At 41.0% G+C, this 24,378-nt stretch overlaps 2 pseudogenes; both read right to left on the bottom strand.

Moving 5' to 3' along the window:
* Positions 1-10,314: 10,314 nt before the first annotated feature.
* LOC140076098 (E3 ubiquitin/ISG15 ligase TRIM25-like) lies at positions 10,315-11,808 on the bottom strand (annotated as a pseudogene).
* Positions 11,809-15,572: 3,764 nt separating this feature from the next.
* On the bottom strand, positions 15,573-23,931 carry LOC140076097 (E3 ubiquitin-protein ligase TRIM39-like; annotated as a pseudogene).
* Positions 23,932-24,378: the final 447 nt, after the last annotated feature.

The following is a 24,378-nucleotide window of genomic DNA, read 5'->3' as shown; positions in this document are numbered from 1 at the left end:
CAGGTCCTTGAAATTATACAGTAATTCGTCTAGTGCTTTCTCTGGACTGTTTTCTCGATTATTGACCTCTTGTGTCGAAAAGAAGTTATTTGCTTCACTGATCTGATTCACAAATCTCTGTTTTACTCTGTCAGCTAGATTATAAGTCGCCATTGAGTTATGCAGAAATGCTATAGATAATAGTCTTCTGAAAAGGAGGTGTGTCCAAGCAGGACACTAAATGGGTAACAGACCGATATATCAGAAGAATATTAGTTTATGAACGTTGTATCTTTCTTTCTTTCCTTCTAATTATATATCTCCTGCCAGGTGTGCACCACCAAAGTTACGTATGTTTTAATCTTAGGGGAGAGGGAAAGTGTAGGAGAAGTGGCAGTAAAATGTAACTTTTATTAATTATAATTAAAATTAAAAGTAGAAAATAGTTGTGAACGAATTTTAACAAATAGGAAAAGTTCAAGGGATGTTTTTCCCCTTCCATGCAGAGACTGACCCCTATAAATTGACTTGCATGGATTCCCTTAAATTGAGGGATTTATTTGAGGGTATCGTGATCCAACTTCAAGGATATTATTAATGGTGTGATATCCAGTGTTGATTGTGTTTATACTTTGTTCCTCATTCACAGTGTGACAATGTTGCGACTTGTTAGTTTCACAGCCTCTTATTGTGGATAGTTAGTCTGTTATTTTGCAACAGTGTTTGTTATAAACCAGGCATGCACAGACTATTGTCCTGCACACACCGTGTATGACAGTTGCAGCGTCTGGTGTTATATTAGTGTGGCATCGATCCCAAATGTTTTAGGAACGATGTTCACACAGCTAGTTTTGCTGCTCAGCTACTGCTGTGTCCCTAAAGACAGTCAGTGTAGCAGGGGATTACTGCATTGATGTGTTAATGAACCAGCAGCACTATCTCACTCTTTCTGTAAGTGTCCGATCACTGTGTAAGATCGCGGCTGTTTCTCTCCTGCTGCTCTTATATCCTTATCTGTCACTAGGATCACTCGCTATTTCTGTGAGTGTCAGGTCACTGTGTATGATTCCAGCTTAACTATTTCTCTCCTGCTGCTCCTATATCTTAGTCTAACACTGGATTCTCTCACTGCATTTCCCTCTTAGCATATGTAGAACTTTCCCTAGTAATACCCTACGGCCGTTTCGCCGCCATGTTGCGGCTTCATCTGGGGGTGTCGGCGCCCGTTTGTTGGCGCTTTTTATTCCAACCAGAGTGATTGATGTCTCTCAGCACCAATCAGGTTAGATTGTTTTTCTAGTTCATTTTGAAGCATTTTCTTTTATTTTTAATGGCATTTTCTGATCAGAAACTGACAGTGTCTTGATAGTGGTAATCTTCTTCTGTGAATTTTTGTTACAGAAGACAGACTATAATCATAATCATAGAAGATTATGCTTTTAATGTATACTGTTTTATTAATCTGTTTTTGTATATTGCGCTCTCATCATAAGAATTTTATTGATGTTGTATATTGTATATATCTGATATTCACATTTTGTTGAGAAAATATCGAGTAGTGTGGGGATTTTCAGGAATACTCCCATTATCTGATATAAGATGGACAGAGGTTCTGCAAAAAGGAAATGTCTCCTTTTTGTTAAGCAATACTCCACTATGAAGTTACTGATGGGAGTTCATAAATGCCTTGTTGTGGTCAGAGGTTCTTATGTCAGACCTCGTACTTGGCAAATAATTACAGGAAGCATCCAAAATTAAAGGATTCGTTAAGTCCTTTTGGACTAACTGAGTTCATTTTGAAAATCCACTCGCTTTCTTTCTGAAGGAGGATCTTATCCAGATCTCCTCCTCTAATGTTTAATTTTCTCTGGCAGATGGCCCAACCTTTTAGTTCGTTGATTTTTCCTTTGTGGACCACATTCATGTGCCTGGCTACGGGTGTTGGTTGAAAAATTATTTTTTCTTTTCTGCATTTCTCTTCCTCTTTTGTATAGTTTTTTATTTTATTTAGATGTTCTCTCATTCTTATTCTGAGTTCTCTCTTAGTTTTTCCTACATAATGCAGGTTACATGTGCATTGTAGTATGTAAATGATGCCTTTAGATGCACACGTGATGTGGTCTTGTATTGGGATTAAGTTTCCTTTGTCATCAAGAAAATCTTTCTTCTTAATAAGAATTTGACACCCTGTGCATATTCCACATGGGAAGAAACCTGGGTATTTAGTTTTCTCGGGGGGTTTTTTATTATGTACAAAATGACTGCTGGTGATCTGGTCACCTATTGTAATGCTCTTCCTATATCCGCAGCTTGCTTTTTTACTTATCCACCTCTTTAGGTCTGGGTCTGATTGTAAGATCTCCCAATGTTTTCCCAAGATGGTTTTCATTTCTGTCCATTGGGTGTGGAATCGGGTGATGAATCTTATTTCTTCATCTTTTTCTTTCTCTTTTACTTTGAGTAAGGTTTTCCTATCAGTTCTTAACGCTGTGTTATACGCAGCTTTTATTGATCTATTACTGTAGTGACGTTGTATCAGGCTTTCTTTAAGGTTTTTCGCCCCTTCTTTAAATTTCTCAAAAGTGGAGCAGTTTCTCCTCAGCCTCAAGAATTCTCCTTTTGGGATGCCTTGGATAGTTCTTGGTAAATGTGCACTCTGGGCATCCAGAATGCTGTTGGTTGCCGTCTTTTTTCTGTAAAGCTCGGTTTCTATTTTTCCTTTATCCCCTTGATATATGGTGAGGTCTAAAAATGGTATTCGGCTTCTACTGGATTCTACTGTAAGTGAGTGATCCTAGTGACAGATAAGGATATAAGAGCAGCAGGAGAGAAACAGCCGCGATCTTACACAGTGATCGGACACTTACAGAAAGAGTGAGATAGTGCTGCTGGTTCATTAACACATCAATGCAGTAATCCCCTGCTACACTGACTGTCTTTAGGGACACAGCAGTAGCTGAGCAGCAAAACTAGCTGTGTGAACATCGTTCCTAAAACATTTGGGATCGATGCCACACTAATATAACACCAGACGCTGCAACTGTCATACACGGTGTGTGCAGGACAATAGTCTGTGCATGCCTGGTTTATAACAAACACTGTTGCAAAATAACAGACTAACTATCCACAATAAGAGGCTGTGAAACTAACAAGTCGCAACATTGTCACACTGTGAATGAGGAACAAAGTATAAACACAATCAACACTGGATATCACACCATTAATAATATCCTTGAAGTTGGATGTTGAAGGCAGCCTTGAAAAAATTAAATCAATCAGATACCTCATATGGCCAATGGAGAGATAATTTGAGTGAGGCTCTTCAAGTGTTAAACAACAGACCAATCACTGATTCCATGACCCCTTTAATGAGGATGCTCACTCCCAATTTACAGGTACATGCTAATCAGGTCATTCCCACCGCACTCTGGTGGAAAGTGCATGAGGAAGCAAGGATCCCTGAAAGGGCTACCCCACAATCAGCAGGGTTAGATCTCTGTTCTGTTGAGACCTGGGTAATCCCATCGGGAAAAGTCCAGATGGTGGCCACTGGTTTGGGATGTAGCATACCACCGGATCACTATGGCCAGATAGCTACCCGATCTAGTATGGCACTAAAGGGAGCTATAGTGGTGGGAGGAGTAATTGATGCTGATTATCAGGGAGAAATCAAAGTGTTGATCAACAATCAAGGTCAGGAGTCCTTACTTATTACAAAAGGGGAAAGGATAGCACAAATGTTGTTAATTCCCATAAACCTATCTCTGGCCCAAGAGGGAACTGCCCCAACTGAAGTCACACAACGGGGAGACAAAGGTTTTGGCTCTAGCAACATAACAAATGTAGGAGCAAAAGTTTGGGTCCAGAATAATCAAGGACCACCATCACCAGCAGAGGTGATAGCTGTAGGAAAGGACCGCACACTTCTTATAATGCGACCTGGTAGCGAAAAATGGGAATATATCCCACAGGAAAAGTGTTATTTGCGGGAATAATGCTATTTTCTTGCTAACAGGTTCTATGTGTGCTAACATTTGGAATCCTTGGAGGCGGGTATTTGGGTGTCGATGGATGGACACCAGGAAGACATCTCACTACGGAACAGGTGTGGCCGCACAGACGTCCAGGAGATTGGAATGTATACAACCTCACGGATAAGGGACCAAGTTGGAACCAGATCCTATTCTCAGTTAATCTTAGTTTGACGGATGAAAGAATATGGTATTATGGGCCTCCTAATGAAGATTTATGGAACTATCCGGGAAGATATAAATGGCCTTATATGGTGTTCACCAATGGATCTGGAACTGTGACAATACAGGCGGAGGACGCAATATACTGTTGGACAGAAGGGATTGATAAAGCTACAGGGTTGGGGAAAGTAAATAATTCAATATGGAACCATTACATGAGTAAGGCACATAATACTACAGAACATACCTTTAATCTGACGGGAAGTATGATAATAGCTTGTGCCAATGCTACCAACCGACAAGTAAACTTTCCTCCCAAACAGAGATATCCACCCTGTGATAATTCAACAGGAGCTTATAATGGCACTGGACCTTGTTCCGGAAAATGGGGAGGAATTCCCGGATGGAGGGATTGGATGTTGGTATACTTGAATCAGGCCTATAAGACTGATCCAGGACACATGAAAAGGATTCCATCATCATGTGTGAAAACTGGAACTCAATCTCGAAAGACTGTGGTTTCAGTGATAGTGACATTTCCATCTGATGTTATTTGCCCTGTCCGGAGAAGAAGGGCATGGTATGACACCATATTGGGAGGGGTGGGAGCTGTCACTGGAACTTTGAACTCTTTTGATATAGAGACTTTAGCAAATAGAATGAGTAATGCGGGAAAAGGTATACAAGATGTTTTAACTTTGCAAGGACATGGATGCCTACAATATGGCGTCCATGGAACCAAGCTTTGGGGATAGATGCATTTTTGTTACAAATGAAAACTGCTTCTGATTCTTTTATGTTTGAAGTTGATTCTAATGTATCTAAAGTTTTTAATTGGACGGTGTGTACATTGCAGACTATGTATCAAATGCAACAAAAGACGAAAATGCAAACTCAGTTAATGACTGGGAATGAACAGGTATGGAGGACCGTGTTTAATAACACTATACCCAACACCTCATGGTTAAAAATAGAAACATCTAAAATGATATGCAATAACACAGCTTGCCAAGGTATTATCAATATATATAATGTAACCAATCAACAGATAATGTGTAGATATGTAGTGTTACCATTTATATTGGGAGCTCCAGGTCATCAATGGTTCTGGATGCCTAAGATGAATGGTTTATATCTTGATGATAATAATAAGACTTATGATTTAAGTTTGTGTGATGATACTCTGGACGGTAAGATATGTCGATTACACTCAACAGTGTATGAACCATGTCTCTTACAGAGTACAGTAAATGTATGTGAATTTACTATTTTGCCTACTACCTTCAAAATGTTGGTGGAAATAGGATCCCAAGAGATTTGTGTGATTACAGATACTCCAGTTATAGCAGGTATGAAGGTTCCCTTTGCTGGGTGTTTACAAAATGTTTCCACCTTACAGTGGGAAAACCAAACATTCCTGTTAACACATGATTTAGATATACAAAAGACGGTTTATTGGAAACCTAATATATTAACAACAAATAACTGGGATCTGAATCTCACTAGATTACAGAATATTATTACTAATTCTGAAGAAGGTCAAAAGATGATAAAGTCATTGAATAAAACTATACAGCAACATGTAATTAGCACTACAATTGTAGCAGGAAAGATTGTTAAGATGGGTTCTTCCATCCAAGAAGCTACATCACATCACTGGTGGGACATTTTCCTGGGATATTCTCCATCTGCAGAGAGGATGTTAAATTGGTTGATACATCCTGTGCTTGTAATTGCCATTATTGTAATTACATTATTTACCAGACCACGAGTTGTCATGGTCAACTACAGAAACGTTAAATAGTCTACATTGTCAAGGACCGATTGTGATACAAATGTGAAGCATTTGGAGTGTGAATGATAATTACATCAATTAGAATGTGACAATGTGGCCTATTAAGTTTCTAATAAAGACTTTACAAAATGGAGTAAAACCTTGTTCTTTGTCTCATCCATGATGTGATCACGCAGTGTTAAAAGCGAGAATCACGCGCTGCACATACCAGCGCGTGATCATTGATACATATGTTACAAAATGATGATGTGACAGTATCTAGTACGGAATAATACCTTTGTTCATTTCATGTTACAAAATGATGATGCGGCAGTATCTGAAATAGATGGTGCCTTTGTTTATGAAATGATATAAAAGCAAGGGGATCCTGACAGGGGGCAGGGACTTTTCCAGACTCTCGAGTGGACGCACTTCGGTCTGTGATGTTGATCCGGAATTTTCCTTGCCCTGTCGAGGTCCCCCGTCAGGATAAGTGATGCTACAATATCCGGTAATGTATTGATGCTTACTTTCTAATTAATATGTACTCAGTATATAAGCAATAATTGTTAATCTGTTATTCAGCAAATAAAAATATTACTGTTTAAGATTAAATTTGTATTGACCGTAGTTCCTTCCTAATTAGTATATTAGTGAGCGCAGTAAGTAGGACGCTAGGTCCACCTTATTTTTGACAGGCAATACAGCGGTATCCAGAGGCGATTCCATTAAGGAACACCTCCTCCAAAAATATTGCTAGGGAGCTGTTCCAGGTATTCTCACGCACAGGCCTCCCCAAGGAAATCTTGACTGACCAGGGTACCCCATTCATGTCTAGGGTAATGAAGGAGATGTGTAAGTTACTGCAGGTTAAACAGCTCCGCACCTCTGTGTATCATCCTCAGACAGATGGCCTGGTCGAGAGGTTTAACAAGACCTTGAAGGGGATGCTAAAGAGGGTGGTCAGCAAAGATGGGAAGGACTGGGATTGTTTGTTGCCCTATTTGATGTTTGCCATACGTGAAGTTCCCCAGTCCTCCACGGGTTTCTCACCCTTTGAGCTGTTATATGGCCGTTCCCCACGTGGGCTTTTGGATGTAGCCAAGGAGACCTGGGAACAGGAGAGGACCCCCCACCGTAGTGTGATAGAACACGTCTCCCTTATGCAGGACCGCATAGCGGCGGTAATGCCCCTTGTAAAGGAGCACATGACAAGGGCACAAGAGGCCCAGTCTAGGGTCTACAATAGGTCAGCCAGACTCAGGACCTTTAACCCAGGCGACAGAGTGCTAGTTCTGGTGCCCACCGTTGAGAGCAAGTTCTTGGCAAAATGGCAAGGTCCATATGAGGTCATGGAGAAAGTGGGGGAGGTAAACTACAAGGTATCTCAGCCGGGGAGGAGGAAACCCGAACAGATATACCACGTGAACCTCCTAAAGCCATGGAGGGAAAGAGAGTCCCTGATGGCCGTGGGAGTAGAAAAAGCGTCTGTCCCCAAGAAGGGGACACCGGAGGTAGGTGTACCCGATGCCAAGGCGCCTGAAGTACGGATCTCGGAGTCCCTCTCCAGGGCCCAGATTCAGGAAGCGAAGGAGTTTGTGCTCCGAAATGTGGATGTGTTCTCTAAGTTACCGGGACGTACTTCAGTCATCAAGCATGACATCATAACCGAACCCCACATCCGGGTGCACCAAAAACCCTACCGGGTCCCTGAAGCGCGCCGGCTTGCCATATCCGAAGAAGTCAGGCAGATGTTAGACCTGGGGGTTATCGAGGAGTCTAAAAGTGACTGGTCGAGTCCTATTGTGTTGATTCCCAAACCTGATGGTTCCGTACGGTTCTGCAATGATTTTAGGAAGTTGAACGAGGTGTCCAAATTTGATTCTTATCCCATGCCCAGGGTTGACGAGTTGATAGAACGACTTGGACAGGCTAGGTTCTTCTCCACCCTTGACCTGACAAAAGGGTATTGGCAGGTACCCCTTACTGACGGGGCCAAAGAGAAGACCGCTTTTGTTACCCCTGACGGGCTTTTTCAGTACGTGGTACTCCCCTTTGGGCTACATGGGGCTCCCGCCACATTCCAGAGGTTAATGGATCTCGTGCTAAAACCTCACCGGAGATATGCCTCGGCCTACCTGGATGACATCATAGTTTATAGTAACGATTGGGAGAGTCACCTGGCCAAGGTGCAAGCAGTGGTAGACTCCCTGAGGGCAGCAGGGTTGACAGCGAACCCCCAAAAATGTGCACTGGGTCTGGAAGAGGCCCGTTACCTGGGGTACCGTATTTGGCGAGGTGTCATCAAACCCCAAGTAAATAAAGTGGAGGCGATCCAGCAGTGGCCACGACCTATGAGCAAGAAGCAAGTGAGGGCTTTCCTAGGCATAGTGGGCTATTATCGCCGATTTATCCCCGATTTTGCTACCATAGCGGCACCCCTGACTGACCTGACCAAGGGTAGAAGGGCGGTGATGGTAAAGTGGAGTGAAGAGGCTGAGGGGGCGTTTCAGCGACTTAAGACGGTTTTGTGCGAGGGACCGGTACTGATCAAACCTAACTTCACCAAGACCTTTATTGTGCAGACTGACGCTTCTGACGTGGGCTTAGGGGCTGTCCTATCCCAAGTAGTGGAGGGTGAGGAACATCCCGTGACCTTCCTGAGCCGCAAGCTCACACCTCCTGAGAAGAACTATAGCATAGTTGAGAGGGAGTGCTTGGCGATCAAATGGGCTCTGGAATACCTGAGATATTACTTGATAGGGCGACAGTTTACACTAGTGACCGATCACTCTCCCCTCACCTGGATGAGTCAGGCTAAAGAGAGGAACGCCAGGGTCACAAGGTGGTTCCTAATGCTGCAGAATTTCAAGTTCACGGTGGAACATTGAGCAGGAAAGCTGCATGGGAATGCCGATGCCCTGTCTCGTACCCACTGTCTGATGGCCAAAAGTGTTCGCCCCCACAGGGTCAAACAGAGGGGGAGGGTATGTGAGACACTGAAGGGGTTAACTGTGGATGGGCGGTATGTTTCCCCTAGGTTTTGCTATTATGCAAGGCCTTAGTGCTGAGGTGGTGTTGTCCAGCACCTTGGACACAGGTGATGGGAGCAGCCTAATCAGTGTGCATAAAGTGGCTGAGCAGTGCTGAAAGTGTTGTCTCTCTCTGGAAGGAGGCTGGAGAGCACACAGCACTGACCTCTGTGCCTGGAGCAGCCAAGTGATTTTGTTAGTGGTGAGTCAGAGAACCATTGTTTAGTTAGCACCCTGACGGGTAGGATATTATTTTGTTTTGGATGCCTGAATGTAAAGGCTGTTTTATTTTGATTCCTGCTGAAATAAACGCAGGCTAGACCTGTTTTGGACTGTACCTTGGTGTCACTGTCTTGAACTGCATCACAGCACCCCGCTATCATGGTCTCTACTGGGCCAAATCTCCCACAAAGTATATAAATGTGCATGATTTTACAAATATGTATATATATTTTTTTTAAGGTGAGGGGGGGCCCCATGCAGAAATCTGCTGTGGGGCCCAGCCTCTCCTAGTTACGCCACTGTATGACAGTTTGACGCCCAGTCCTGCTCCCACCATTAGCGTGGGAGCAGGAGAAACTACAACGACATCTAAAGACGTTGTTCTAGATTTGGGAACTGTGTCTTCTGATGTCTGAAGTCAGCGGCCAGTCCTAAACAAGTTGATACTGGAGGAGTAATCACATGGGCACCATACAGATTACATGAATTGCTGACATCAGTCAGGTCCGGCTATTCAGAATTGAACAGAAGTTTATTGAAATATAATAAATCAAATCACACAATCAGATCTCATAGAAATATTTTATTGGAATTAAAATAAAGAAGAATTTAGTAATCACATAATACAAAATAGATCTGATCAGGATGAACCCCCACGCACTAGTAACGCTCCAGCAGCATATCTGGCTTCTGATGTCCATCAATAAAATATTTCTAAATTTTTAGATGGTCAAATAAATTAAGAAAACTCATTACTTTCAATAATAAGAATTATGTAGTCATTGGTTATTTCATCTTATTTTGTACTTTTGTGGGGATCTGTAGTTTAAACATCATCAGATCTTTGAGAAAAAATATTATAACCTGCAGCCACCCCAATGCTGATCCCTCACAAAATGCTCTGATCTCAGCATTGCCCTGCACAACAAGCCCCTCCTCCTTCATCTGAGTGACGGCTGTCACAGTCTCCCGATTGGACAGCATAAGAACAGACCAAACTGCTATAAAACATATATTTAGTAAAACTTCAGCAAACAATTCTAGACAAAGCTATTAAAGAATCTAGGAAGGTAGAGATTCACTTTAAGGCTTAACAACTAACATTTTACTGTAATTATTTCACGATCCTGACAGTGCCATTCTTCTCCACATAGAAAGCGGCATATAGCGGCTCGGTGAAGGAGGCGGTGAAGGTGTGTAAGTGTCTGATGGGGTCACACAGCTGATAGAAGGACAGACGCCCGGCCTCATAGTCCAGATAGATCCCAACAACCTTCACAGGAGACTCTGATTCTAGAGGTGTATGGATATTATTATGACTTGCACATAGGGTTTGAGAGAAATTAACAGCCCAGGATTTCTTATTGTAACCAATAAAGGATTCTTCACCCCTCCACTTCCTCTCCAGACTTTCCCCGGCCACTCCAATGATCCATGTCTTGACTTGACTCACATCCACCTCCCAGTAATGTCTCCCAGAGGAGAAGCAGCAGGAGCTGAACACCTGACCAGACGTTGACCTCTTGGGCCCATCGGGTCTGATCTGTGACGTTGCGTTATATGAAGCAGATCTGAGACTCCTTGAAACAACGATGTTATTATGAGCTGAGTTTTTATCCAGTAATACCTCAGATTTTTTAATCACTGGGAACTGTTGTTTTCTTCTCATATTATTCAGATCATCAGCAAAGCGCAGCAGTCCTCTGTATAATATCTGTGACACTATGACATCATCCAGACTCTGAGCTTTTCTTTTAGCACCGAGAACATCCCAGCTCTGATCAATGATGTGACCTTTGGTTAAATCATCTCGTAAGAAGGCCAATGGATCTGTGATATTACATGACTCCTCAAATTGATGAATTTTCTTGGTCAGCTCATCCTTGTGTAGCTCCATCTGCCGGATCATGTTAGAGACTGAGGTTGACACTTGATACTTCTGTCTGGAGATCTCACCCAGGACTCTCCTTTCTAGATCATCCAGCTTCTTCCTCAGATCAGTAAACAGATTAGTGACTTTCTCAGTGAGTCCAGATAATTTATTTTCTTCTTCTACCCCATGATCTGTGAGATTCTGGATTCTTCTTCCTGCTTCCATTTTTTTAGAGTTCATTTTCTCAGCAGCAGATCTCAGGTTCTCCTTCTTCTTCTCAGAGGCCACATCCAATATCTCCACCTCATGTCCCTTGTGGTCTCCAGCCACCCAGCAGGACACACAGATACAGGTGGAATCCATAGGACAATAGTATTTCAGCGCCTCCTTGTGTGTGGAGCATTTTCTTTTTCCCAGTTTAACATCAGGATCAACCAAAATATGTTCTGAGGACTTACTGTGTCTATGTAAGTGTTTCTCACAGAAAGAAGCCTCGCACTGCAGACATGTTCTCACAGCCGGTTCAGGAGAATCGCAGTAGGTGCAGCAGACTCTGGTCTCCTCCATCTTAGGCTGAGTAGATAAATTCTCCATTATATTCCCAAGATTCCTGTTCTTCTCCAAGATCGGACGTCACAGATGCTTCTTTCTGCAGTCAGGACAGGAATATCCTCCAGCCGCCTCCTGTACATCCAGCGCACTCACAATACACGAGCAGCAGAAGTTGTGTCTCATCTGAAGGATTCAGGAGTGAAACATCATCTTATATACAGTAAGAGGGCGGAGAGTCCTGCAGAAGCACCAACCCCTGCGGTCCTGGGTGTGACTGTCAGACCTATTCATAATGAAAGGGATTTACATTCTCATTGTCTTTATGTGTATTTCCCCCATTCACCTGCACTGAGAGCCGGGGGAGCAGCATCAGCACCTGAATGACTGGAGACGTTACTATTGTGAGGGTAACGTCAGGGCGGGGGTCTCACACCTTTTCAGGGTGTGGTGGAGAGTTTCACTTTCATCTGATTTCATTAATTATAATTAACCCTTTCTGTGGGAAGATTGAGAAAAAAAACTTTAACTACACCTTGTTATTGTGTTTTAAGTATTGTGACATTGAATGACCTTTTCCTTCTTCTACAGGTCACTACGATTATGGAGATACCAAATATGTGCAGATTGTACATAACTTTATATTATTTGGTCTCTATACCCGTGTCGTTGCCTATTTTAGTGGATGAGATGGAGTTTATATTCATTCTACTTGTTGTTTTATTGGAATTTTTTATTATATTTCAATACTTTTTATTTATTATATTAGAGCCATTATAGTCCTGAAACCCCCCCCCCCCCCCCATTTGTTTTCTTTATGTGTTTTTTCCCTTAAATTTTTTGGACTGTTTTTGTTGTCTAACAAGTAGAATACATTTAAAAAATCTAAGCAAAAACATACAAGATACGTGAAATGTTATTTTGGGGGTCATTATGGTTGTGGTGATTTCGTAAATGTATACATTTATTTTTAAAACTTAAAAGCCTTTTTATCACCAACACTTGTTTTCAGCGTCACTTTAGATGATAATAACTTTGGAGAACTTTAATTTAAAAAAGTGATTTTGATATTGTTTTTTCATGGCACATTGAACTTTATGTTAGCAAAAAAATTTGAGTGATATTTATTAGTCATTTATTAATGAAAACAGGGTGAATGTGGTGAAAACAAATTAAATATTAACATTTATCATACGTCTGCTTTATGTGGGGTTCACTTTTCCCACTATCCTTTTATCTTATGAGGTTGGTAGAAGGGTTGTAAGTCAAACTGCAATTTTCTGCATTTTAATAAAATTTCAAAAGCCATTTTTTAGGGACCAATGCAGTTGTGAAAGGGCTTTGTAAGGCCTAAATTTCACAAATTTCCCAAAAAATCAGCAAGTTTTCAAAACTGCTCATCTTACACTATTCAAAAAACGTATAGAAAATTTGTAAAACCTTTAAGTTTTTCACGATAGTTAAAATACAATATTGATAAAATTTAGAAAAATTTTCAAGAAAAATTGGGTGACACATTTTTCATGTTTTTATTAGTGATTTTCCTTTTTCACTTACTCCCACAATTTACACACATACACTAATGAAAACTTGAATATGTCAGTATTATATTTGTGGCCCTAAACTGCTGTAGGAGCACATGGGGGGAATAACAGCACAGTGGAAACGCCAAACAAGTGACCCCATTTTGCAAACTGTACCCCCCAAGCAATTTATAAGTGGGTATAATGATCATTTTTACCTTTTTGCAGAATTATACAACAAAAAGAAAAAATATTTATTTTTCCAAAAAGCTATTTTAACCCCTAATTTTTCATTTTCACAAGGGGTTAGAACAGGAAATGCAGACCCAGTTTATTAGAAAATTTCTCTCAAATATGGCAATGCATATAGGGTCATAACCTGCTGTACGGCCCATGGCGCGGCTCAGAAGGCAATGAGCATTATTTTTAAAAACTGCAATTTCTCTGTAATGGCGCCGTTTCTGGGCACAGCATGTGGAGCACATCTAGTATTCATCAGGGGTATAAGGGGTATTTTGAAGAAAAAAATGAGGATGATAAATTGCTGCCGCAAATCAAATTTTCCAATGCAATTAATACAATTTTACTCTCCCGAAAGTAAACATTTTTTAATAATGTGGGACTGTGTGGAAAATTTCAAATCAGGGATAGTTACAGAGACCAGGGTCAGAGGAGCAGGGAGGGCAATAAAACGGTGTCTCCCTTCGTATGCCATTTTTGCTGCATACCAGCAAATGAGCAGGATAATACACATTGACCGTCTTATATACTAATACATAGAAAACTAATGTCTTACACGTACCAGCGTTTCAGAGTGAAACTTCCATCTCTGCACATGCGCACCTAACCTAATATGAGCCGGAAGTTCCACAAGTCGTTTGTTTTCTATGTATTAGTATATAAGACGGTCAATGTGTATTATCCTGCCCATTCATCGTCCTATGTTTGAGAAAGGGTCGAGTACCCGAAATGCGTCACAGAGGACCATTATATTAAGCATGTCCTTAATTTTTTTCTTTGATAAAATCAATAATAAAATAACAAAGTAATCAGTATTTTTTTTACTATTTGGAGTATGTGAATTTCTGGGGAAGTGCACTGTCAGCGCCCCACGACAGCTCTTGCCTTTTGTCCACTTTGTCTTATGCCATTTACTGGACCCCCAGTGGTGCCTCCGCATTTTGAGCTGTGGGAGCTGCACAGACAGTGACACCCCCTACAAATACACCTAGCAGATTGGACCCACGTTGTCTATATTACTGATCCCCATGCTTGTCTGAATTCACCAGGTGAGCACCTCTAATTCTCCCTACGATACAGCTGGAAACAGCAGACGTTATCACCCGAGGCGCCGTCCTCTGTTGTCTCCTTTTTTCTGCTATGTCCTGACATTGGATGTACATAGTAAAGAGCCTTGCAACGGCTTGCTCAAGATTGATACCCATAATCTAACACTTATGGAGGACTGTGGGGATGCATCGCTCTCTATCTGTATCCAGTGTTTTTTAACATTTAACATCACATAGTAACATAGTAGGCAGCAGCCCCCCCACTGGTGATCCTTCATGAAGTGCCCTCAGCTTTTGTCAGTGACTTCCCACACAAACCCCCCTTCCTGCTCTGAGCGACAGCTGTAAAAGTCTCCTTATTGGCCACAGCCATCACTCAGAGCAGAAGGCAGTAATGGTGGATAAACCCTCTGCAGAGAGCTGAGGGGTCTACACTGTCCATGACTGCATTCTCAACAAAATCCCTGTTATTATCCCAGTACATATCCCATGAGAATTGATGAAACACTTTCCTGGGTTTGATGACCTTTTCCCTATCTTTCTGTGCATGCAGCTCACAGGTAGATCTATGTGTATCCATGGTAACTGACAATAAATAAACCTTGTGTGTTCTGATTTAGCCGTCATCCCTCCTTTCACCTTCTTCTACAAGGAGGGACAGATGGAAGAATATGGAGTAGGATAAAGATTTTTTTGTTTGTTGTCTGATACCATAGAGACACATAATTCTAAGAAAGTGAATCCATCAGTCAGACACATGGAAAAAATAAATTGGGCTTTAAAACTTTTTATTGTTTAACTGTTTATTTCATCTTGTTAAAACCATTATTATGGGACCATAGAAAGGATATAAATCTAAACAGACAAACAATAGACATTTTTATCTATTCCTCGTTAGTAGAAGAAAACTATTTCTGATCACAAGGCAACAGTAATCACATAAGACATCAACAGCAAATTAATAAAGTACAAGTGAGAAGAACAGTATTATCTATCACTTATTTTTACATCTATGGAGGAAATCTGGAGCTTTGGCACCAAAAGAAATGTCCATTAATATATATTCAGTAATGAATCAGCACAGAAATAGAAATGAGAAGATCTTAGAAGTCGGATATTTAGTTTTACATTTTACAGCCACAATTTTGCTAAATTATTTTAAGATTGTGAGGATACAATTGTCATACATACAGAGGGCGGCATAGAGCGGCTCGGTGAAGGAGGCGGTGAAGGTGTGTAAGTGTCTGATGGGGTCACACAGCTGATAGAAGGACAGACGCCCGGCCTCATAGTCCAGATAGATCCCAACAACCTTCACAGGAGACTCTGATTCCAGACTTGTAAATATATTATTATGAAGCACACCAAGGCTATTAATAACCATCAAACCCCAGGATTTCTCATTAAAACCAATAAATGACTCGGTACCAGTCGCTTTCCTCTCCAGACTATCCCCGGCCACTCCAATGATCCATTTCTCCGCCTGACTCACATCCACCTCCCAGTAATGTCTCCCAGAGGAGAAGCTGCAGGAGCTGAACACCTGACACGACTCGAACATCTTGGGTCCATCAGGTCTGTTCTGTGACGTTGCAGTATAAGAAGCAGATCTAAGACTCTGTGATATAATGATGTTATCATGAGCCGAGTCTATATCCAGTAATACCTCAGATTTCTCCATCACTGGAAACTGGCTCGTTCTTTTCAGATTATTCAGATCCTCCACAAAGCGCAGCAGTCCTCTGTATAATATCTGTGACACTATGACATCATCCAGACTCTGAGCTTCTCTTACATCTCCAATGACATCACAGCTCCGATCACTGACATCAACTTTGAATAAATCTTCTTGTAAGAAGGATAATGGATCTGTGATATCACATGACTCCTCAAATTGATGAATTTTCTTGGTCAGCTCATCCTTGTGTAGCTCCACCTGTCTGATCATGTCAGAAACTGAGAGTGACACCTGATCCTTCTGTCTGGAGATCTCACCCAGGACTCTCCTTTCTAAATCATCCAGCTTCTTCCTCAGATCAGTAAACAGATTAGTGACTTTCTCAGTGAGTCCAGATAATTTCTTTTCTTCTTCTACCCCATGATCTGTGAGATTCTGGATTCTTTTTCCTGCTTCCATTTTATCCAAGTTCATTTTCTCAACAGCAGATCTCAGCTTCTCCTTCTTCTTCTCAGAGGCCACATCCAATATCTCCACTTCATGTCCCATGTGATCTCCAGCCACCCAGCAGGACACACAGATACAGGTGGAATCCATAGGACAATAGTATTTCAGTACCTCATTGTGTGTGGAGCATTTTCTTTCCTCCAGGTTAACATCAGGATCAACCAAAATATGTTCTGAGGACTTACTGTGTCTCTGTAAGTGTTTCTCACAGAAAGAAGCCTCGCACTGCAGACATGTTCTTACAGCCGGTTCAGGAGAATCGCAGTAGGTGCAGCAGACTCTGGTCTCCTCCATCTTAGGCTGAGTAGATAAATTCACCATTATATTCCCAAGATTCCTGTTCTTCTCCCAGATCGGACGTCACGGATGCTTCTTTCTGCAGTCAGGACAGGAATATCCTCCAGCCGCCTCCTGTATATCCAGCGCACTCACAATACACGAGCAGCAGAAGTTGTGTCTCATCTGAAGGATTCAGGACTGAAACATCATCTTATATACAGTAAGAGGGTGGAGAGTCCTGCAGAAGCATCAACCCCTGCGGTCCTGGGTGTGACTGTCAGACCTATTCATAATGAAAGGGATTTACATTCTCATTGTCTTTATGTGTATTTCCCCCATTCACCTGCACTGCGAGCCGGGGGAGCAGCATCAGCACCTGAATGACTCGAGACGTTACTATTGTGAGGGTAGTGTCAGGGCGGGGGTCTCACACCTCTCCAGGATGTGCTGGGATGGAAACTAGACCTCAGTTTCATCTTGGCTTATTGAATAATGTTTATTAACACTTTCTGTGGGAGAATTGAGAAAAAATAACTATGTTTGAGCCTTGTTGTTGTATTTTAAGTATTGTGATATTGAATGACCTTTTCCTTCTTCTACAGGTCACTACGATTATGGAGATACCAAATATGAGCAGATTGTACATAACTTTATATTATTTGGTCTCTATACCCGTGTCGCTGCCTATTTTAGTGGATGAGATGGAGTTTATATTTATTCTACTTGTTGTTTTATTGGAATTATTTATTATATTTCAATACTTTTTTTTAATAGAGAAGGAAGAAAATATTTTACTTTGTTGGAGGTTTTTATTTTCCAGGGTTCATTGTGCAAGTTTTGGGTCTCTGTCCTGCTATAGAAATCTAAATATGGGATTATTCTCCCTGCAGTATAATATGTCCCATCACTATAGATTTATTATATTAGAGCCATTATAGCCCTGAACCCCCCCCCCCCCCGTTCTTCTACACTCTGAATTTAGATGTCTATTAATGCTACAAGTGCCATTTGTTTTCTATGTTTCATTTTTCCTCTACTTTTTTGGACTATTTTTGTTGTCTAAAGCTGTAAAAAAAAGTAGAATACATAAAAAAATATACATACAAGATATGTGAAATTTTATTTTGGGGGTCATTATGGTTGTGGCGATATTGTATATTGTATATATTTATTTTTAAAAGTTACCCAAAAAAACCCTTTTTATCACCAACACTTGTTTTTATCTTCACTTTAGATGATAATAACTTTGGAAAACTTTAATTTACCAAGTGATTTTGATATTGTTTTTTCATGTTTATTATGTTGTATTTATGAAAACAGAGTGAATTTGGTGAAAATTTTGAAAAAATAGCTATTTTCAAAATGTGAAATTTCTGCTTTTCCGACAGATATTCATACCACCAAACAAATGAACTTATTAACATTTATCATACGTCTGCTTTATGTGGGATTTACTTTTCCCACTATCCTTTTATCTTATGAGGTTGGTTGTAAGTCAAACTGCAATTTTCCTCATTTTTAATAAAATTTTAAAAGCCATTTCTTTAGGGACCAATGCAGTTGTGAAAGGGCTTTGTAAGGCCTAAATTTCCCAAAAAATCATCAAGTTTTCAAAACTGCTCATCTTACACTATTCAAAAAAACTTATAGAAAATTTGTTAAACCTTTAAGTTTTTCACGATAGTTAAATTACAATATTGATAAAATTTTGAAATTTCTATATTTTTTTATATATGGTATTGATATATTCAAGAAAAGACAATTTACACATATACACAAATAAAAAAATGAAAAATGTTGTCACCCACTTTTTCTTAAATATGTCAGTATTATATTTGTGGCCCTAAACTGCTGTAGGGGCACATGGGGTTTGAAGGAACAGAGCGCTGTTTGACTTTTAGAAGCAGATTTAGTTGGGATTGTTTTCGGGGACTATGTGGCATTTGGAAAGCCCCTGGAATAACAACACAGTGGAAACCCCAAACAAGTGACCCCATTTTGAAAACTATATCCCCAAGGAATTTATAAATGGGTATAATGATCATTTTTACATTTTGATTTTTTGCAGAATTATACTACAAAAAGCAAAATTATTTATTTTTCCCAAAAAAATCTATTTTGACAAATTTTTCATTTTCACAAGGGGTTAGAACAGGAAATGCAGACCCAGTTTATTAGAAAATTTCTCTCAAATATGGCAATGCATATAGGGTCATAACCTGCTGTAGGGGTCCAGGTGCGAATGCAATGAGCATTATTTTTTAAAACTGCAGCATGTGGAGCGCTTCCAGTATATATCAGGGGTATAAGGGATATTTGGAATAAAAAATGAGGATGATAAATTGCTGCCGCAAATCAAATTTTCCAATGCACTTGGGTCAGAGGGGCAGTTAGGGCAATAAGACGCCGTCTACCATCGTATGCCGTTCTTTCTGCAGACCAGCAGTTCTGTGAGAAAGGATGTTGTTAGTTTGAAAATATTTTCCCAGGAAATGTCGTCAACAGAAATGTAAAGGTCCAGCTCACATTGCTCCAGACATGGTGAGGCTTCTGTATGCCACATCCCCTCTATAGCTTTATATGCTAGAGATATTCCTTTCGTTGCTTTAAGTCTATTAAAGATAGATATTGATTGGGGACCCCAACATTTCTCTGGTACCACAGTTAGAAAGTGTCTAATGTGTAGGTACTTCTAAAATTCTTTTACAGAAATATCTAATTTTTCACAAATAATTTTGAATGGTAATAAATGGGTTTTACCCCATATATCAGCTATAGAGTTTATTCCATGTTCTATCATACATTGTAGGTCCAGATCTTCCAAAAAACCTGTAAAATTTTGCAAGGAAGGTCCCCAATTTTCAGAGTAAATAGTGAAGGTTTCTCTGTGTATAAATCCCATATCTTCAGCGCTGCTTCGGATGTACATAAGACAAAGTGGAGAAAAGGCAAGAGCTGTGGTGGGGCGCTGACAGTCACTTCCCCAGAAATTCACATACTCCAAATAGTCAAAAAAACATCTGATCACTTTGTTATTTTATTTAGATTTTATCAAAGTAAAGAATAAAAGAAATTCTTAATATAATGGTCCTCTGTAACGCATTTCGGGTACTCGACCCTTTCTCAAACAAAGGACGACGAATGAGCAGGATAATACACATTGCAAGTCTTATATACTGTGATAATATTACACTCTACAGTTTTACAACCAGCCAGGAAGAGTCACTGGACAGTGCGTCTCTGCACCCCAGTGAGTGTGTTTGATCAGAGAAACGTGCAAAGGTGACGAAATTAACACCTTAGGCCAGAGTGGTTCAGGAACAACGGGGGGTTAAATAACCAGCAGACTTTGGTTTTTCCTCCAAAACCTCGACAATGGGAATCTCATAGCTGTCCATAACTGGGGCATAATTCATAATTATGGGTCCCCAGTTACACAGGACAGTTATGGGGTCTAGACACACTCCTGGAGCGAAAATCTGAATGTTAGCAGCCAATAGCAGAACACCCCTGATATTAGGCTAAGACACCCCGAGTTTGGTATGTGGTTGATGGGAATAACGTACCCCTTTTATTTGAAAGCCATGGCACAATTGTGCCATCTTCTAATCAAAAGTTATGTTGATAAAAACCCAGACCCAAAAAGTACCTCACTGATAGGAGGGGGATAGAAAATCCCCTGGGGGGTCAAAAATCCCCTGGGTTTAAATTAGTGAAGCAGCCACATGGGGTTATTCAGTCTGGAGGACTCTATAAACACTAGAAGACTGGATAGATGTCTATGCCCAGTCCTCACACAAACTTAAACTCCCACGGTAGTCAGCTCCAAACTTCTCCCACCTGACAGTGGACCGGCCAGCTGCGCTTGGAGTGCCCAAGGCAAAGGCATATCCTTGCAGAGAAGAAAACAGAAGAAAACTCCAGCGCAGGCTCCTTGGTCTTTATAAAATCAACTTTATAAAATCAGATCAAGACTAAGGCTTTTTAGCCAAAACGCGTAGATCAGAAACTATTGGGGCAGATTTACTTACCTGGCCCATTCACGATCCAGCGGTGCGTTCTCTGCGGTGGATTCGGGTCTTCCGGCGATTCACTAAGGCAGTTAGTGACATCCACCAGGTGTCGCTGCTGCGCTGAAGTCCGCCGAGGCCCGCCAGAGTTCACGATCCTATACTTGGTTAAGGTAAGTGCGTGTCCCGCGACACTTTTTTTAAAAAAATGCGGCGGTTTCTCCGAATCCGTTGGGTTTTTGTTCGGCAACGCCCCCGATTTCCATCACATGCATGCCGGCGCCGAGGCGCCACAATCCGATCACGTGCGCCAAAAACCCGGGGCAATTCAGGGAAAATCGGCGGAAATATTCGGGTAACACGTCGTGGAAAACGTGAATCAGGCCCTTAGTAAATGACCCCCATTGTGTTTTACCTGATGTACGTCTATGCTGTATGCTGAATAAAGAAAAGTTGATTTTATAAAGACCAAGGAGCCTGCGCTGGAGTTTTCTTTTGTTCTCTTCTATGCCCAGTCCTCGGGTCAAAGAATTTCTTATTATTTCACTAGCAAGAGTTTTTTGTTTCCTTTGTCCTAACTGTAAGTATCGTATGTGTATTGTTTTTAATCTTTTTCATTTTATCTGACAATTTTATTCTTTGAGTGTTATTTTAATAAGTCTCTGCTTGTAGCCTTAAAGAATCTGAGTCTCTGAAGGGAATCACGTTACCAGAGGTCACTGTTAGTATAATCCATGTAGTAAGCGTTTGCATGTTCTGTGTGAATTTATAGTTGTAAAAGTTATAAGTAGTGAGTGCATGTGCTGTGTAATCATCAGGGTGCATTGTCTGTGTGGTTGAGGTGCCTACGGCCTTCTTTGCGTAAGCAACTCCTGGTGGTGGCAGTGGATTGGCTGGGTGCTGAGATTGTGTGGAGTAAATTTTGCGTTAGGAAGCCATTTTGTGGAAGTGGGCGGAGCTTAAGGGCTAAATTCTTGGACTCCATAGAGTAGGTATACATATACTAATACATAGAAAACAAATGATTTACACGTACCAGCTTCTCGGAGTGAAACTTCCATCTCTGCACATGCGTACCTAACCTAATATGAGCCGGAAGTTCCACTCCAAAACGCTGGTAAGTAATTTGTTTTCTATGTATTAGTATATAAGAATGTCAATGTGTATTATCCTGCTCATTCGTCGTCCTATGTTTGAATTTCTGTGGAGGTGTACTGTCAGCACCCCACGACAGCTCTTGCCTTTTTTCCACTTTGTCTTATGCCATTTACTGGACCCCCAGTGGTGTCTCTGGATTTTGAGATGTGGGAGCTGCACAGACAGTGACACCCCCTACAAATACACCTAGCAGATTGGACCCACATTGTCTATATTACTGCTCTCCATGCTTGTCTAGCGGTTCTATGAGCCTACTAATCAAGGATTCACCAGGTGAGCACCTCTAATTCTCCCTACGATACAGCTGGAAACAGCAGACGTTATCACCCGAGGCGCCGTCCTCTGTTGTCTCCTTTTTTCTGCTATTTCCTAACTTTGGATGTACATAGTAAAGAGCCATGCAACGGCTTGCTCAAGATTGATGCCCATAATCTAACACTTATGGAAGACTGTGGGAATGCATCGTTCTCTATCTGTATCCAGTGTTTTGTAACATTTAAAATCACATAGTAACATAGTAGGCAGCAGCCACCCCACTGGTGATCCTTCATGAGGTGCCCTCAACTCTTGTCAGTGACTTCCCACACAAACCCCCCTTCCTGCTCTGAGTGACAGCTGTAGGAGTCTCCTTATTGGCCACAGTCATCGCTCAGAGCAGAAGGGAGTAATGGTGGAGAAACCCTCTACAGAAAGCCGAGGGGTCTACACTGTCCATGACTGCATTCTCAACAAAATAACAGTTATTATCCCAGTACATATCCCATGAGAAATGATGAAACACTTTCTGGGTTTGGTGACAATTTCCCTATCTTTCTGTGCATGCAGCTCACAGGTAGATCTATGTGTATATTTAGCCGTCATCCCTCCTTTGACCTTCTACTACAAGGAGGGACAGATGGTAGAATATGGAGTAGGAAAAATATTTTTTTGTTTGTTGTCTGTTACCATAGAGACACATAATTCCAAGAAAGTGAATCCATCAGTCAGACACATGGAAAAAATAAGTTGTGCTTTAAAACTTTTTATTGTTTAACTGTTTATTTCATCTTGTTAAAACCATTATTATGGGACCATAGAAAGGATATAAATCTAAACAGACAAACAATAGACATTTTTATCTATTCCTCGTTAGTAGAAGAAAACTATTTCTGATCACAAGGCAACAGTAATCACATAAGACATCAACAGCAAATTAATAAAGTACAAGTGAGAAGAGCAGTAATATCTATCACTTATTTCTACATCTATGGAGGAAATCTGATTGAGAGGATCTTAGAGGCAGAGAGTCATTTTAACATATTACTGCCACAATTTTGCTAAATTATTTTAAGATTGTGAGGATACAATTGTCATACATACAGAGGGCGGCATAGAGCGGCTCGGTGAATGATCCATTTCTCCGCCTGACTCACATCCAACTCCCAGTAATGTCTCCCAGAGGAGAAGCTGCAGGAGCTGAACACCTGACAGGACTCAAACCTCTCGGGTCCATCAGGTCTGTTCTGTGACGTTGCAGTATAAGAAGCGGATGTAAGAGTCTGTGATATAATGATATCATGAGCCGAGTCTATATCCAGTAATACCTCAGATTTCTCCATCACTGGGAACAGGCTCGTTCTTTTCAGATTATTCAGATCCTCCACAAAGCGCAGCAGTCCTCTGTATAATATCTGTGTTACTACCACATAATCCAGACTCTGAGCTTCTCTTACATCTCCAATGACATCACAGCTCCGATCACTGACATCAACTTTGAATAAATCTTCTCGTAATAAGGTTAATGGATCTGTGATATCACATGACTCCTCAAATTGATGAATTTTCTTGGTCAGCTCATCCTTGTGTAGCTCCACCTGTCTGATCATGTCAGAAACTGAGAGTGACACCTGATCCTTCTGTCTGGAGATCTCACTCAGAACTCTACTTTCTAAATCAACCAGCTTCTTCCTCAGATCAGTAAACAGATTAGTGACTTTCTCAGTGAGTCCAGATAATTTCTTTTCTTCTTCTACCCCATGATCTGTGAGATTCTGGATTTTTTTTCCTGCTTCCATTTTATCCAAGTTCATTTTCTCAACAGCAGATCTCAGCTTCTCCTTCTTCTTCTCAGAGGCCACATCTAATATCTCCACCTCATGTCCCATGTGATCTCCAGCCACCCAGCAGGACACACAGATACAGGAGGCATCCATAGTACAATAGTATTTCAGTACCTCATTGTGTGTGGAGCATTTTCTTTCCTCCAGGTTAACATCAGGATCAACCAAAATATGTTCTGAGGACTTACTGTGTCTCTGTAAGTGTTTCTCACA

The sequence above is a fragment of the Engystomops pustulosus genome, chromosome 8 (genome assembly GCF_040894005.1).
Source record: "Engystomops pustulosus chromosome 8, aEngPut4.maternal, whole genome shotgun sequence".
Taxonomy (NCBI): domain Eukaryota; kingdom Metazoa; phylum Chordata; class Amphibia; order Anura; family Leptodactylidae; genus Engystomops; species Engystomops pustulosus.
This window is presented reverse-complemented; position numbering and strand designations above follow the sequence as displayed.